The following is a 16,135-nucleotide window of genomic DNA, read 5'->3' on the forward strand; positions in this document are numbered from 1 at the left end:
ATACCCAGCTCGGAGCTGATGATCAGTTGAATCAGTTCATTCAAGGACAATAACAGCTAAATCAGAGAACTGCAGCCAGGCAAGATCAGATGGAGACACTAATGAGAAATCAATTGGCTCTGCTCAAAAGTCTGGAGACGCAGCTCGGACAGTTATCACAACGCCTTGAAACCCGGCCGCAGGGGAGGTTACCAAGTAATACTATACAAAATCCCCACATAGAAGAAGCAAAGCAAATGGATTCCGTAATCCCAGAGGAAGAACCACGGAGAAGGTCAGCTAGACTCAAGAACAAATCGACATATACTCAGAAGCTGACCCCTGAAACTCTAGTTCGTGTACCCTATCCTGGAAGGCTACAGGAGGAACCATCCAAGCTTGATTCCTTTAAACTTAATGGAAGGTTCCTGGACACTATGTCGAAAGTCCCCAACTAGAAGAGATACATCCGAAGGCTTCTCTCTACAAAGGAAAGGATACCAGATTCTAACAAAATTCCACTGAGTGAAGAATGCTCTGCATTACTTAGGAACTCTCTACCACATAAACTAGGAGATACGGGCCGATTCGTTTTCCCGTGTTCAATCTACCAATCTGGAACCATTCATGCGCTAGCAGATTTAGGAGCAAGTATTAACCTAATCCCCCACTATCTCTATAAGAGATTAGAGTTAGGAGACTTGTCACCAACTAAAATGACAATCCAACTTGCCGATCACACAATTCGATATCCTAAGGGCATAGTTGAGAACGTCTTGGTGAAAGTTGACAAATTCTTGTATCCTACGGATTTCATAGTAATGGATATTAAGGAAGACCTACACACACCAGTAGTGTTAGGAAGACCTTTCATGAATACGGCTAGGACTGTCATTGATGTGTACAATCAAACCTTGATCTTACAATCACATGAAGAGAGCAATACCTTCAAAATTGACCGACCAATCGATCTTTCTGGACAGGCAGAGATGTTTGCTATTTCCACCAGACGGATCACTTCCGATGACGAGTCTTCACCACCAGCCAATGATATAGAGATGGGTGTCAAATCACAGTCTGTAGACGACCTAGAAATGGAAGAAGAGGATCCCAGTGAAGAAATAGAGGAAGAGGGGAAATCTGAAGAGGAAGAGGAAATGGAAGACGTAAAAGAAACTGCGACAATACCCGCTCTAAGCACTAAGCGTCATGAAGAATTAATGAGGCTTGAGACGGAAGATCACAGTTTAATCATTCGCTTTAAGAAGAAGACCGATAAGGCTGAGGTTAAGGATATAGATATTGATCTTGTAAGTATCAAAGTAGAGAATCAAAATATTGAAGAAACCCGTTCATCAGATGCGTCCTTAGAAGAACAATATACCGATGATGACGAGGAAGAGCAACATGAAGACATTCTGAATAACTCACACTCTCCAACCAAACCAAATCAAGGAGAGCCAGACTATTCTTCATATCGGATTCCGGTCATATCTACACACACAAACATGATAACCTTCATCAATGATACTGATAAATTTGAAGATATTCTCGAATCCATCCGTAAATCAACAATTGATTTTTCACTACGCTTAACCGAACGAATTATGGCCATCCGAGAAGAACACAAGCTCTATCTCCGAAGAGAAGACAATGATGTTGAAATCCTAGAAGAACGCATTCAAGACTTTATCAATTCTCTTCACGATCATATCTACCAAGAAGAAAGGCAACGAGGGCACAATTCAGTGGTTCGCACTATTCTTGAGACAAGATTCTATCGAGATCGGAAGATCATTTACTCTAAGGTTTATAACGCCTTAGCCGGATCTGCACTTCCATTCTCACAAAACCAACGAGCACTATTGACTCTCATCCGGAAGCACATGGATCTTTCCACCGGATGCCCGACTTATCACTCTGATTTACAAATTATCGAGGATATTCACAGCTTGTTCGCTATCTTGGAAAGAGATAATTTCGAAAGCACACCAGACAGACTAGTGATTTACGTAACAATTGATCACCATGCTGATCTGATTATCAAAGAGTTACGAGACGCTGTTACGGAGGAAGTAAGGGGCAGCAATCCGTTCTCTCATCTTGAACCAGATCGAGTCAACATTACCACCTATGTTACGAAGCAGATATCACGTATCTTCCACGAATCCACATATCCAAGTTTCACATTTAAAGCTGGATGTCGGGAGATATACTCAAAGACAGTGACATTAATGCTCGGGTCAGGATTGCTGTTCACTTCTTTTCAGCTTCATCTTTTAAAAAATCTGTGCAAAGCTACAGACTCTTACTGTGGAGATCACCATTCTGAAGACTTCGAGATTCTAAAGATACAGTTTCTAACATTGTTTGAAGACCTCCGAAATGAGCATCCCATCAGAGAAACAATCACCACCAGCACTGCTTCTATGATTGACATTCATGGGTCAACCAGCAGAGCCGTGGATCATATTCTCATCGGACTTCAAGACTTATCAAGAGCCAAAACTGCGCACTACTTATCTTTAAGAAGATCTTCAAGGGAAGTGCCGAATCTTCTACCACTATTGGTCCGACACTTTCTCGGAATTTACCCGCCAAGACTCACATTCCCTCGAGAAGACCAAGATTTCAATCATCAACGAGGAATGTTTGCTTTTTAAAGCATCACTACGGTCGAGCCAACGACCTTAATCAAAAGCGCCTCTTGGGAGGCAACCCGTGCAATAATGTAGAGTAGAAGAATAAAGGATGACAAATGAGCTGATCAATAAAAGACGCAAGGATTGGAAGCCAGCCGCATCTGCTAGGGGTATTTCTTTCTTTTCGCTACTAGCTCAAGATTCGAACTATGCCACATCCTACCTTATCACTAAGTGTGGGATTCCTATCCAATTAAAACACTAGACAAATACTCCCAAATCTTCAACTAAAACTCCTAAGTGTGGGATACACTAGGAACATTGGGGACAATGTTCGTCTAAGTGTAGGATGTTGGTATAATCTTTTTATGCTGTATTAAAATAACCCATTATGAAGATTCCAAGTCCTTAAGCCAAATTTCAAAAAATTTTGCAAAAGAAAGCCTTTTCGAAAAAGTATTTTTGAAAACCTAAAACGTTTGTCAATAAAAGTAAGGCTTAAGTAGGGTGGAAATCTTGTTAGGTTGAACCAAATTTCTAATAGAGCATTGCATGACTAAGGCATTATCGACCTAAATTGATTATGATGAGGCACCCCAAATAAGACCAGCAATTATCTTTAATGCTTTACTATTTTTCGTTGAGAGTGCCGATGTTTGTACTCATAATCAGAACTTGCTTTAGATCTACATTTCCAAAGCAACAAAACGTGATTCGATTATAATCAAAAGAGCTAGCCATTTGTCAAAAATAAGCCTTTGGCACCTCCAATACTTCTACTCCACAACCACACCTACATCATCTTTACTATTACTCGAAAAATCCAGAAAACGAGATTCCTTCTGAAAACCCGATGTTATAAACCTCTCAAGTATCATGGCAAAGGTCTTGAAAAAGTTTACTGGTAAAAAGTTTCTCGAGATGAAATCTCCAATATATATATATATATATATATATATATATATATATATATATATATATATATATATATATATATATATATATATATATATATATTTCAAGTTCTGAAAAGGAGCAGAACTTAATAAGAGAAATACCAAAGAAAAACTTGACCGAAAATGATTATCAAATGAAGAAAAGTTCAAAAGTGGTTCTCAAACACTTCAGCACTCCTATCTATCCGAAAAAAAGTCTAAAGACTACCTTTCCCTTTTATCTCACCCCTCAAAAACAACTTCACTACCACTCCAAAATTTCTTCTCCATCATTGACAAATGACCTAGAAGCTAAGATTACTACCGTTCTCGCGTTAGCAGCAAGGATTTGAGTCTTTATCAAGCCTATGACGATGGGTGTAGCATGACTGGCTATGAGTGATTTCATTTTTTAGATCTATAGGGAACCCTAAACACTTGAGTGATTTAAGTGACCTGTGAAAGCTAGCCTATGTCATGTAACCTCCTCGCATGCTTGCAGAGATAGTTTCAATCATAATATAAATAACTCACCTTATCTTTTGCTCTTATAATAAAAGCAATCTGCTTAGGCTATTAGAAAAGAAACTCCGAAAAGATTCTTAAGGAAATGAGAGTTTGCTTGAGGACAAGCAAAGTCTAAGTGTGGGATATTTGATATCTGCTAAAAAGTCACGTTTTCACCCCCAGTATTAAGGCCCATAAACAAGAAAGATTCGAACTTTGTCAGCAAAATACCCACTTCGTTGGTTAGAATTAAAGAACAAGTAATTACGAAGACGGTGCAAAAAGAATCAAGGGAATCAGAGCTAAAACGAAGATTCTAGAGCGAAAACGGTGAAAGACAAGAAATCAAGTTACGATCCAGGGAATCAGCAAGCCAAACGGCTTGCTAAACGGGCTGCCAAATAGCCTGCCAGTGTGGCAAACAGCCTGCCAAACGCCCAGATCAAACGGCCTCGGTAAACGGCTTGCCTTAGCAAACGGGCCCTGCAAACGGCTTGCCAAACGGCCTGCCAAACGGCTTGCCAGCCATTTCCAGGAAAATTTTGTGCTTATTTAAAGGGTCTTTGTCATTCATTCCAACACACACTTCAATTCACTTCTTTCTCTCTCTTGTACAATATTAGTCATACTCTCAAGGCCTTCGACTCCGTGTGGGAAACCTAGTACTCAGAGAAGAATGCCGAAGATTGTATTAGGAGCGGTCTAGAGTCTTGAAGTTGTCACTTTTGTATTCGAAACTCATTTAATCTACTGGTACTTCTATCCTTTATCTTTATATAATGTCTTCTATCATTATGTTCTATGATATTGTTGTCATGATTAGCGAGTATATATCTTTAGTGTATACTATGATGTGAGCAGTTATAATGCTAAAATAATGTTATGGTTTGTATATGTTGTTGAAATGCTTTTCGATTATGCTTTAAACTCAATCGCTTTTCCAACTAATAGAACGTAATTATCGGCTCTGTTATTGGGAAGTCGTGAACCCCGATTCAGAGTACACTATCTGTGTCACCCCTTGGTAAGATCGACTGAGGCACATCAGTTGTAGTAAGTCTATCGAGCTTTGGATTCTGACTGAGGACTCTTTCGTAGTGAAACATCTGACTAGACCATTAGTACATTGTCAGTCCCAGACCATGCTAGTATAGTCACCAAGCATATAAACTTCGTACGTGCACGCTGAAGCACATCGGTTGTTGTAAGCTGTACCTCCTCTAAGTAAGGCCATGGAACCCGGTTAGTGTTGATTAGTACACTGCACCATAACGTGGTCTCAAGCATTGCACCCCGCTTGAGGTATTCTTAGTTAATTAAGGAACTGTTTGTTTAGACACATAAAGGATTGAACCATTAGGATAACCGAACGTGTTCATGGAAGTCAGCTTGACTTGGCCATGCTGTTCTTTATGGTTGAACTCTTTTTAAGGGCATAACTATCTTTTAAACCCAATCATTAACGAAAGCATTGAAACACATCACGTCTCTCGGATATGGTAAACTATGTGTTCTATTATACTTAAGAAAGTTTAGACCATTGTGGAATGTTAATATGTCACCCAACCGAGTCGCTCAATTGGATGAGCAGTTGGAACGTGTATGCCTGTAGTCAGACTGCATGGGCGTCGGGGGTAAGGGACGTTGTTGTCTATTCAGAATCTTCAATCCTAGCGTAGTACCCAGTGACATGTCTTATGATAGGGGCATTTAGGACCAGTGTAATGAATACAAGGCCTCTGCCTATTCATGAGCTAGCATTCCATAATCTCGGCAGAATAACTGATGAAGTCATAGTATGCACTCACTTTAACCTTATCCGAATTACGAATTTTATCGCATTTACTTTATCTATCTTATAAATTAGAAAATCCTAAAATTAAGTAACCACTACTCCTTCCTAACTATCTTAGGCTTAAATATAGGTTCGATTCTACTGATATCTCAAAAATACGACTCTAGGTCATACTTCCCTTACTCATACTAAGGAGTAATACGATTTAGGAGCCGCTAAATATAAATTTAAAACAGTTCCCAACCCCTTGGTGGTTGATTCTGACGTGCTGCGGCCTGACGACACTGCACAAAAAAAACCGTCCATTTCAGCCATATCAAGGCATCACAATAAATAACAAAATCCTTAATTCCCTCGGTAGAGACAATATCGATGCAGTTGTTAGTTTCTCCTTTAACAACTGAAATGCAGTTTCTTGCGGTTCTGACCACTCATACTTCTTGCCTTTATGATTCAACGCGGTTAATGGTCGGGCAATCTTAGAGAATCCTTCAATGAATCTCCTATAGTAACCAGCTAGACCTAAGAATTGTCAGATCTGTGTTGGTGTCTTTGGGGTTTCCCAATTCTTAACCATATCAATCTTTGCTGGATCAACTTGTATTCATTGGCACCTACCACATGACCAAAGAATTATACTTCTTGTAACCAAAAGTCACACTTCGAGAACTTTACATATAATTGCTCTTCTCTAAGCATAGTCAGTATCGAACGTAAATGTTGTTCGTGTTCTTCTTTGTTCTTGGAGTACACCAATATATCATCAAAAAACACAATGATGAATTTATCTAGGTATGGCTTACACACACGGTTCATGAGATCCATGAACACTGCCGGTGCGTTCGTCAAACCAAACGGCATTACTGTAAACTCATAATGTCCATAGCGTGTTCTAAACGCCGTCTTCGAGACATCAGCTTCTTTGACCCTCAATTGGTGATAATCGGATCTCAAATCAATCTTCGAATAACAGCTAGATCCCTGTAGTTGATCGAATAAGTCATCAAACCTTGGCAGTGGATACCGATTCTTGATTGTCAACTTTTTAAACTCTCTATAGTCTATAGATAATCTCATCGACCCATCCTTCTTCTTAACGAATAAGACCGGAGCTCGAACTATGAACTCCTCGGTCATAAAGTCCATTTGGTTGCACTAGACACGGATCAAGGTATTACAACCCCGATGTTCTTCACCATGAGGAGTTCCTATTTAATGTGGGCACCTTGCTCCTCAGCTTGGCATTCATAGCCAACAACTCTTATAGCTCTAGGGGTAAAGTCTAAATGGTGCGCGTGCCACTGGGGCCGCTCCTGGCACTAGATCAATCTGCAATTCATCTTCCCGATGAGGTGGAAGACCAGGTACCCCTCTGGAAGGACCTTAAGGAAAGTTTCTAACGGTTATGACATCCTCGGTTCCCTTAAATGTTGACTCAACTATACTCACATGCGCCAGAATTGCGAGAGATTCTCATCTCATGTACTTCTGGACCCTTGAGTAATTAATGTAAGATGACGGTGTACTGATCTTCTCTCCGTATACCATCATTGGTTTGCTATCAGGGAAAGGAGTTCGAATAGTCTTCTGGTCGTAGCAGCCTTGGTTGTGTCGTCAGACAACCAGTTTGTTCCAACCACGAGGTTAAAAACTTCCCAGTTTAATAGTTTTATAGAGTACATGATGTCTAACGAAGGTACAGGATTATAAACGTTGTGACTAAATTCTCTAGCGTTACAGCTTCTATCAGCATCGGTGTTGACGGTATATATATAAACATTATGATTGATGAGTAAGAACAAACTCATGACGAATTTCATGGGGAATGATACTGAACAAGGTGTAATGGCAATTCAAATATAATCTGATATTTAATCAAAATGGGTTGGTGCAAACTTCCAAACGTATGTGTCTCGCGGGAATCAGATGAAGTGTAGTTCACGTCAATGTGTTCAAAGTCGGTCGGTAATGTCCTTAGGTATAAGGAAAATGATTACTGCTTATGGAAAGTACGTTAGAACAGAATGAGGAGGGATATGGTAATAAGTAGTAGTGAATAGTAGCAAGTGAGTGGTGGTGGTAGTGATAAGTTGTGGTAAGTAGTGATAAGTTGTGATAAGCAGTGATGATAGTAGTGATGCGTAGGTTAGTAAATAGCATACTCGCATCGTAAGTATATACACATGTATATTAATGCACGTAATAACACATAATAGCTATCAGTCGGTAGACTCGTATTGGGAAGCAAAATCGTGAAACTGCGGGTGGCTGAATGATAGGTGATATCGGCTAAAAAGTCACGTTTTCACCCTGGTATTAAGGCCTAAAACAAGAAAGATTCGAAATTTATCGGCAAAATACCCACTTCATCGGTTAGAATTGAAGAACAAGTAATTACGAAGATGGTGCAAAAAGAATCAAGAGAATCGGAGCTAAAACGAAGATTCTAGAGCGAAAACGGTGACAGACAAGAAATCAAGTTACGATCCAGGAATTTAAGCTGACCAGGCAAGCCAAACGGCTTGCCTAGCTCACAAACGGCCTGCCAAACGCCCAGAATAAACGGCCCCTGTAAATGGGCTGGTCTACCAAACGGCCCCTGCAAACGGCCTGCCAAACGCCTGCCAACCGTTTGCAGGCAAAATTCTTACTTATTTAAAGGGTCTTTGTCATTCATTCCAACACACACTTTAATTCACTTCTTTCTCTTTCTTGTACAATATTAGTAATACTTTCAAGATCTTCGACTCCGTGCAAGAAACCTAGTACCCGGAGAAGAACGCCGAAGATTGTATTAGAAGCGGTCTCGAGTTTGAAGTTGTCACTTTTGTATTCAAAACTCGTTTAATCTACTGGTGCTTCTATACTTTATCTTTATATAATGTCTTCTATCATTATGTTCTGTGATGTTGTTGTCATGATTAGCGAGTAGTTATCTTTAGTGTATACTATGATGTAAGCAGTTATATTGCCGAAATAATGTTATGGTTTGTGTATGTTGTTGAAATGATTTCCGATTATGCTTTAAACTCAATCGCTTTTCCAACTAATAGAACGTAGTTATTCGCTCTGTTATTGGGAAGTCGCGAACCTCGATTCATAATACACTATCCGTGTCACCCCTTGGTAAGAGAAGTCTATCGGATACTGTGACGACCCGGAAATTTCCGACCAAATTTAAACTTAATCTTTATATGATTTCGACATGATAAGCCAAGTCTGTAAGGTTGAGTCTCGAAATTTTGGAACAAGTTACATAAATGCATTTGCCCTTTTGTCTATGCCCGACGATTCACGAACAATTGTGTTTAAATAAATATGTAGATATATATATATATATATATATATATATATATATATATATATATATATATATATATATATATATATATATATATATATATATATATATATCAAAATAAATATAAGGGTATATATATATATATATATATATATATATATAATATTTTGAGTTAATAATGTATACTTAATCAATTGGAATTAAAAATATAAACTAATAAATACAATAATTAAACTATTATGTATAAATATATATATATATATGATATTATTATGAATCTAAATATGTGATTTTTGTAAATATAAATAATTATTATTATATTGTAAGGTATAAATGTTAAATATTCAATATATATATATATATATATATATATATATATATATATATATACATATATATATATATATATACATATATATATACATATACATATATATATACATATACATATATGTATACATATACATATATGTATATATATATATATATATATATATATATATATATGTAAATCAAAATAAATATAAGGGTATATATATATATATATATATATATATATATATATATATATATATAAATAATATTTTGAGTTAATAATGTATACTTAATCAATTGGAATTAAAAATATAAACTAATAAATACAATAATTAAACTATTATGTATAAATATATATATGATATTATTATGAATCTATATATGTGATTTTTGTAAATATAAATAATTATTATTATATTGTAAGGTATAAATGTTAAATATTCAATATATATATATATATATATATATATATATATATATATACATATATATATATACATATATATATACATATATATATATATACATATATATATATATACATATATATATATATATTATATAATTACTAAACATTACATGATTACTAAATTGTAATGTTAATATATTTAATTACAATCTAAAATATGAATGTTATACTGTTTACTTTCATTATTAATATTAGTATATTATTATTTAATATAATATCTAGAATTGATATATCTAATTTGTTATATCATTATAATTAGTATAATTATTATTAGTAATATGAGTAATATTATTATTATCATAGTTAATATCATTATTATTATTTGGTATTATTATAATTATTATTAATATAATTAGTATTAGTATTATTAATATTATTTATTATTATTAATAAAATAATTACTATTATTATATTTATTAATTGTAATATTTATCATATAATATATAAAATCAAGAAATTTGTAATATTATTATTTATATTTATTATTAATATAATTCTTATTATTATATTTATTAATTATTATTAATATTAATTATATTAATTATGAAATCAAGAAATTCGTACCATTCTTGTTACAGGTTACAATCAAACTATTTTAAATTTTGGATCTTGTCTGCAAAACCGTAACACATCCTTTTCCTTAGTACAAATCAGATAGCAAATTAATCTGATCTAATTGTATTTTATTTTATTCTCTGTTTTTTTCTAGTTGTCTGATTTTGGAATCGAGAGCCACATTATCTACATAATTGATCAAATCAGTGAATATGTAAACCATTTTAACCTACTACTACCCTTATCAATCATCAATAACCTTCCCAGCTCTTTATTAAATCAAATTAAAACAGAAACCTTCGAAGAACACAGTTTAAACTCTGTACGTGTATATTTTATTCAATTCTTCAAATTCTTAACAATTTTAGAAATCTAAAAATGCAGTTTCGTTTGAAATCTTCAAAACAATCTTTCTGCAAAATCTTGTATTCCAAGTCTTATTATCAAGCCTCAATTTCTGAGTCAAAGTTTCATAATGAAAAAGTCAACCATTATTCTTAAATTAAATTCGAATTTTCTATTATAATTCAAGTGAAATTGATGATTGATAAATTTTATAAGGATGAATTAAAACCTTTTTCATGTTATTATTATAGTCCAAAACTTCCTCAAATTTCGAAAGTGATTTAGAGTTCATTAAATGTTCTTCGTTATCTGCTACAGTGTTTTTTTTTTGTTTTATTCTATTTTAAATCAAACACTTGCAATAGATTGAGTGTGTCTTTTTCTTTTATTAATAAATCACGATTAAACTTTGCTGTTATTTTGATTAATGGGTTTGGCCGATTTGAAATTGATGAAGTAGGAGATGAGATAATAAACAGAAGGAACGAATTATAATTAATTGAATTGGGATAAATTCAGAAAAAACGGAGATGGATGAATGGTTAAGGTTGTGTTGGGTTTTTGAGAGGTCGGGGGTTCGAGCCTCGCATGAGGCACAATTTTTTTGGAACCCTTTCCTAAGGTAGTTTTCTATTTTTTTTTATTATTATTATTATTGTGTTATTATTATTGTTATTAATATGCTAATCAAGGTTATTACTACCATTAATATTATGTATGATTAATGTTATCATTAATAAGGTTAGATATTGTTATCATTATTATTAGTATTTTATAAGTATTATTATTATTATTATTATTATTATTATTATTATTATTATTATTATTATTATTATTATTAATAATATTATCATTACTTAGTATTAATGTTATTATTATTACCAATATTAATATACGTATTATTACTATTATAAATATGCTCATTATTATTATTATTATTATTATTATTATTATTATTATTATTATTATTATTATTATTATTATTATTATTATTATCGTTATTATGAACATAATACAAATTATTATTATAAATATTATTATTAGTATCACATTTCAAATTGTTAGTATTATTATTGTTATTATTAACAAAAGTATTAGTAATAATATCATTATTATTGTTAATATGATTATTAGTATGGTTAAAATTAAATTATTACCATAATTAACAAAATAAGTATCTTTTTAATTATTATTATTATTAAGAATTAAGTATCATTATCAAGAGTTAATATTTTCATGATCATTATTATCAAATTATTCATTTTATTAAAACCCACTGATATTATCATTATTATGAGACTGATTATTGAAAATTATCATTTATACAATTATTAATAGAATTACAAATAATACTATCATTTTTATTAATATTAGTATTATCACTATTATTATTTCAAATATTACCTTAGTATTACTAAAGTACTGTTTTAACAAACAAATAATATATATATATATATATATATATATATATATATATATATATATATATATATATATATATATATATATATATATATATATATATATATATATATATATATATATATATATATATATATATATATATAACATAACGAAATTTAATATTTTTATATTAAATGAATCTAAGTTATTAATATAAAAAATTATATCACAAATAATAATATAATTGTTCGATTACAAGTATATGTTTTAATATATATATATATATATATATATATATATATATATATATATATATATATATATATATATATATATATGAATGATATAGGTTCGTGAATCCGAGGCCAACCCTGTATTGTTCAATATCGTCATATGTATTTTTACTATAAAATACAGTATTGTGAGTTTCATTTGCTCCCTTTTTAAATGCTTTTGCAATATATATTTTTGGGACTGAGAATACATGCGCTATTTTTATAAACGTTTTACGAAATAGACACAAGTAATCGAAACTACGTTATATGGTTGAATGGATCGAAGCCGAATATGCACTTTTAGCCTGGTAATCTAAGAATTAGGGAACATCACTAATTTTGAGAACTAGTGCACCCCTAATTCACGCAAATCCTAAAGATAGATATATTGGGCCCAACAAGCCCCATTCCAGAATTTGGAATGCTTTAGTACTTCGAGTTTATCATGTCCGATGGGTGTCCCGGAATGATGGGGATATTCTATATGCATCTTGTTAATGTCGGTTACCAGGTGTTAAATCCATATGAATGATTTTTGTCTCTATGCATGGGACGTATATTTATGAGAAATGGAAATAGAAATCTTGTGGTCTATTAAAATAATGAAAATGATCGATTATGATAAACTAATGAACTCACCAACCTTTTGGTTGACACTTTAAAGCATGTTTATTCTCAGGTATGAAAGAAATCTTCCGCTGTGCATTTGCTCATTCTAGAGATACTACTTGGAGTCATTCATGATATATTTCAAAAGACGTTGCATTTGAGTCGTTGAGTTCATCAAGATTATTATTAAGTCAATTATAGTTGGATATATTATGAAATGGTATGCATGACGTCAACTTTTGATATAAAGAAAGTTTGTCTTTTAAAAATGAATGCAATGTTTGTAAAATGTATCATATAGAGGTCAAGTACCTCGCGATGTAACCAAATGTAATGTATTCGTCCAGATGGATTAGGGCGGGTCATGAAAGTTGGTATCAGAGCGGTAGTCTTAACGAGCTAGGTCTGCATTAGTGTGTCTAACTAATAAGTCGTTAGGATGCATTAGTAAGTCTGGACTTCGACCGTGTCTGCATGTCAAAAGTTTTACTTATCATTTCGTGTCAAAAATTACCTGCTTATCATTCTTAGAGAATCATTTACTTATCATTCTTAGTCTAGACACATCTTTCTGCATTGATTGCATGAATAGTGTATAGACAAAATTCATATCTTAGCGTATCTATTACTGTAAACTTTGCCTGACTTATTCCGTAAATCCCTCTGTAATCTACGAAATCTTTTGCTCTATATATATAGATATTCTATGTAATTAGAATACCATCCGACATTCGAAAATCATTTTAAATCGAAAAATCATTTATTCAATCGTACGAAATGGAATTCGTCGTTAGTTTAAGTCCCTTGGATTCCAAAAGGGAATCCCACTCAAGCTCCGAAAGCAGTGTGACCGGAATGGATCAACCAATCAGTCATCATCTATTCTGGATGAATTGGGGATGGGTTCATAGCCTCCTCAATCATTGGAGACAAGAAGAAGCTGATCCCTTCCATCCACCACATTGTCCTCTTGGCAAAGAACCTGAAGCACTTACCGGCGAACCTGTCCGAAACACCATTTTCTCTCTCATTTCTAGAGTATCTCATCACGATTATATAGTATACCAAATTCTAGATTATATTTATCCGCTCGTCCGAACCGACAATCACCTCGGTGTAATAGAAGAAGTCAACGAACTTTGTGCTCGAGTAGTGGCTTTGGAGAATATGGTGCAAAGGTTACAAGCACCAGCAACAGCACCGGCAGCAACAGTACCACCAGCAACAACACCAACAGTACCATCACCACCACTAACAGCAACATCCGCATCCCACACCTCGACGTCACAATCTGTACCTCGAGCATCAACATCGTACTTACCATAGATACCAAGGAGTACTAATAAGAATCAACGATGAAGTATTGATTCATAACTTCATTGGAGAACTATTAGGCGGCGATTATGTAATCTCTAAAGTCTTAGAGATTATTTATTTTAGCTAAAACCAAAAAGCAAATGAGATTAATATCATATTAACTCATAAATCCATGATTACATCTGAAGGAAATATACATGTATATATGTTTTCGTAAGGATTGTAATTAAAAATTCTTTTGTACAAACTGTTAATGGTGAAAATATTTTAACGGGTAGGTAATACCCGAGGAATATTTAGATTTCACATTAATAAGTTACACTGTACATTCTTCGAATCTGATTCAACAGTCATTTACTATCCTACTTACATTCACAGATATACGAATCCGATCACCACAGAAAAACCAATTTCATTCAATTTCATATTTGGATTTTGACTTATCAGAATCCAACAAGTGGCATAATGAAGAAAACATTGGACAAAATAAAATTTGTTAGAAACAAAAAAATTAAATATGAGAAATTCTGTTAAGAATCCACGCTAACAAAGTCCTAGCTAACCGTTCCTAGCTAACTGTGAATTCCTTATTACATTTTAATTATCGCAATTTATTTTATCGCAATTTAATTCTCATAATTTTATTTATCGTCATTTAATTTCTGTATTTATTTTACGCACTTTAAATATCGGGACACGTGTACAAGGTTTTGACATATCATATCGATGCATCTATATATATATATATTATTTGGAATAACCATAGACACTCTATATGCAGTAATGCTTGAGTTAGCTATACCGAGTTGAGGTTGATTCTCAAATAATATATATACTTTGAGTTGTGATCGAGTCTGAGACATGTACACGGGTCACGATACGTATTAATTAATTCGAATATTATATATTAAACTATATATGAATTATTGGACTGTTAACTGTGGACTATCGACTGTGGACTAATAACATTGGACAATTTAAAATGAATTAAAATATTGATTATAACATATGAAACTAAACATTTCTTCAAGTTTGCCACTTGATTTCATCTTAAACCTCATTTGTATCTTGACGATTACAACCTGCGTTCAAACCTTTCATTATTCTTGAAAACACCTCAATCGAGAGGATAAACCAACCGCACTTTATCTATGAAAGGAAGAACTTATGCATATAGTTATGCACCTGGAAAAAAAACTCTCGGAAACTGGGTAAACGTTTAACACATATCTGTACTAGCTCCTTTGGCGTTATTATTACCCAAAATAACTTTGCAATCCTTTTCCAAATTAGTCAATTTTGTCATAGCTCCAGCAAATCAACTTCGACTTTTCGTTCGAAACAACCTTATTATAACTTTGATATATATGCGTGCTCTTTTATTGTTACCGGAGAACCTTTTATATTCCACCATATTACCATCAGCGTTTAATCATCTAAAAACACAATTCTCTTGAAACCACCTTGGATTGATAACCGATGATTCAGATATGGTAGCATTAAATGCAGAGGAAACAGCAAAATCGTAGATGGTCTAAACGGCCAAAAGTTTGATGATAAAGATGGATACGTTGGAAAAGCTCAAAAGAAAATTTGGTACTGAAAAACGAATTGAGCAAACCATGAAGGAGAATCTAAACAAATCACAAGGACTAAACTTGTACATAAAGAATCCTGATGATTCTGT

The sequence above is a fragment of the Rutidosis leptorrhynchoides genome, chromosome 2, assembly GCF_046630445.1.
Source record: "Rutidosis leptorrhynchoides isolate AG116_Rl617_1_P2 chromosome 2, CSIRO_AGI_Rlap_v1, whole genome shotgun sequence".
Lineage (NCBI taxonomy): Eukaryota > Viridiplantae > Streptophyta > Magnoliopsida > Asterales > Asteraceae > Rutidosis > Rutidosis leptorrhynchoides.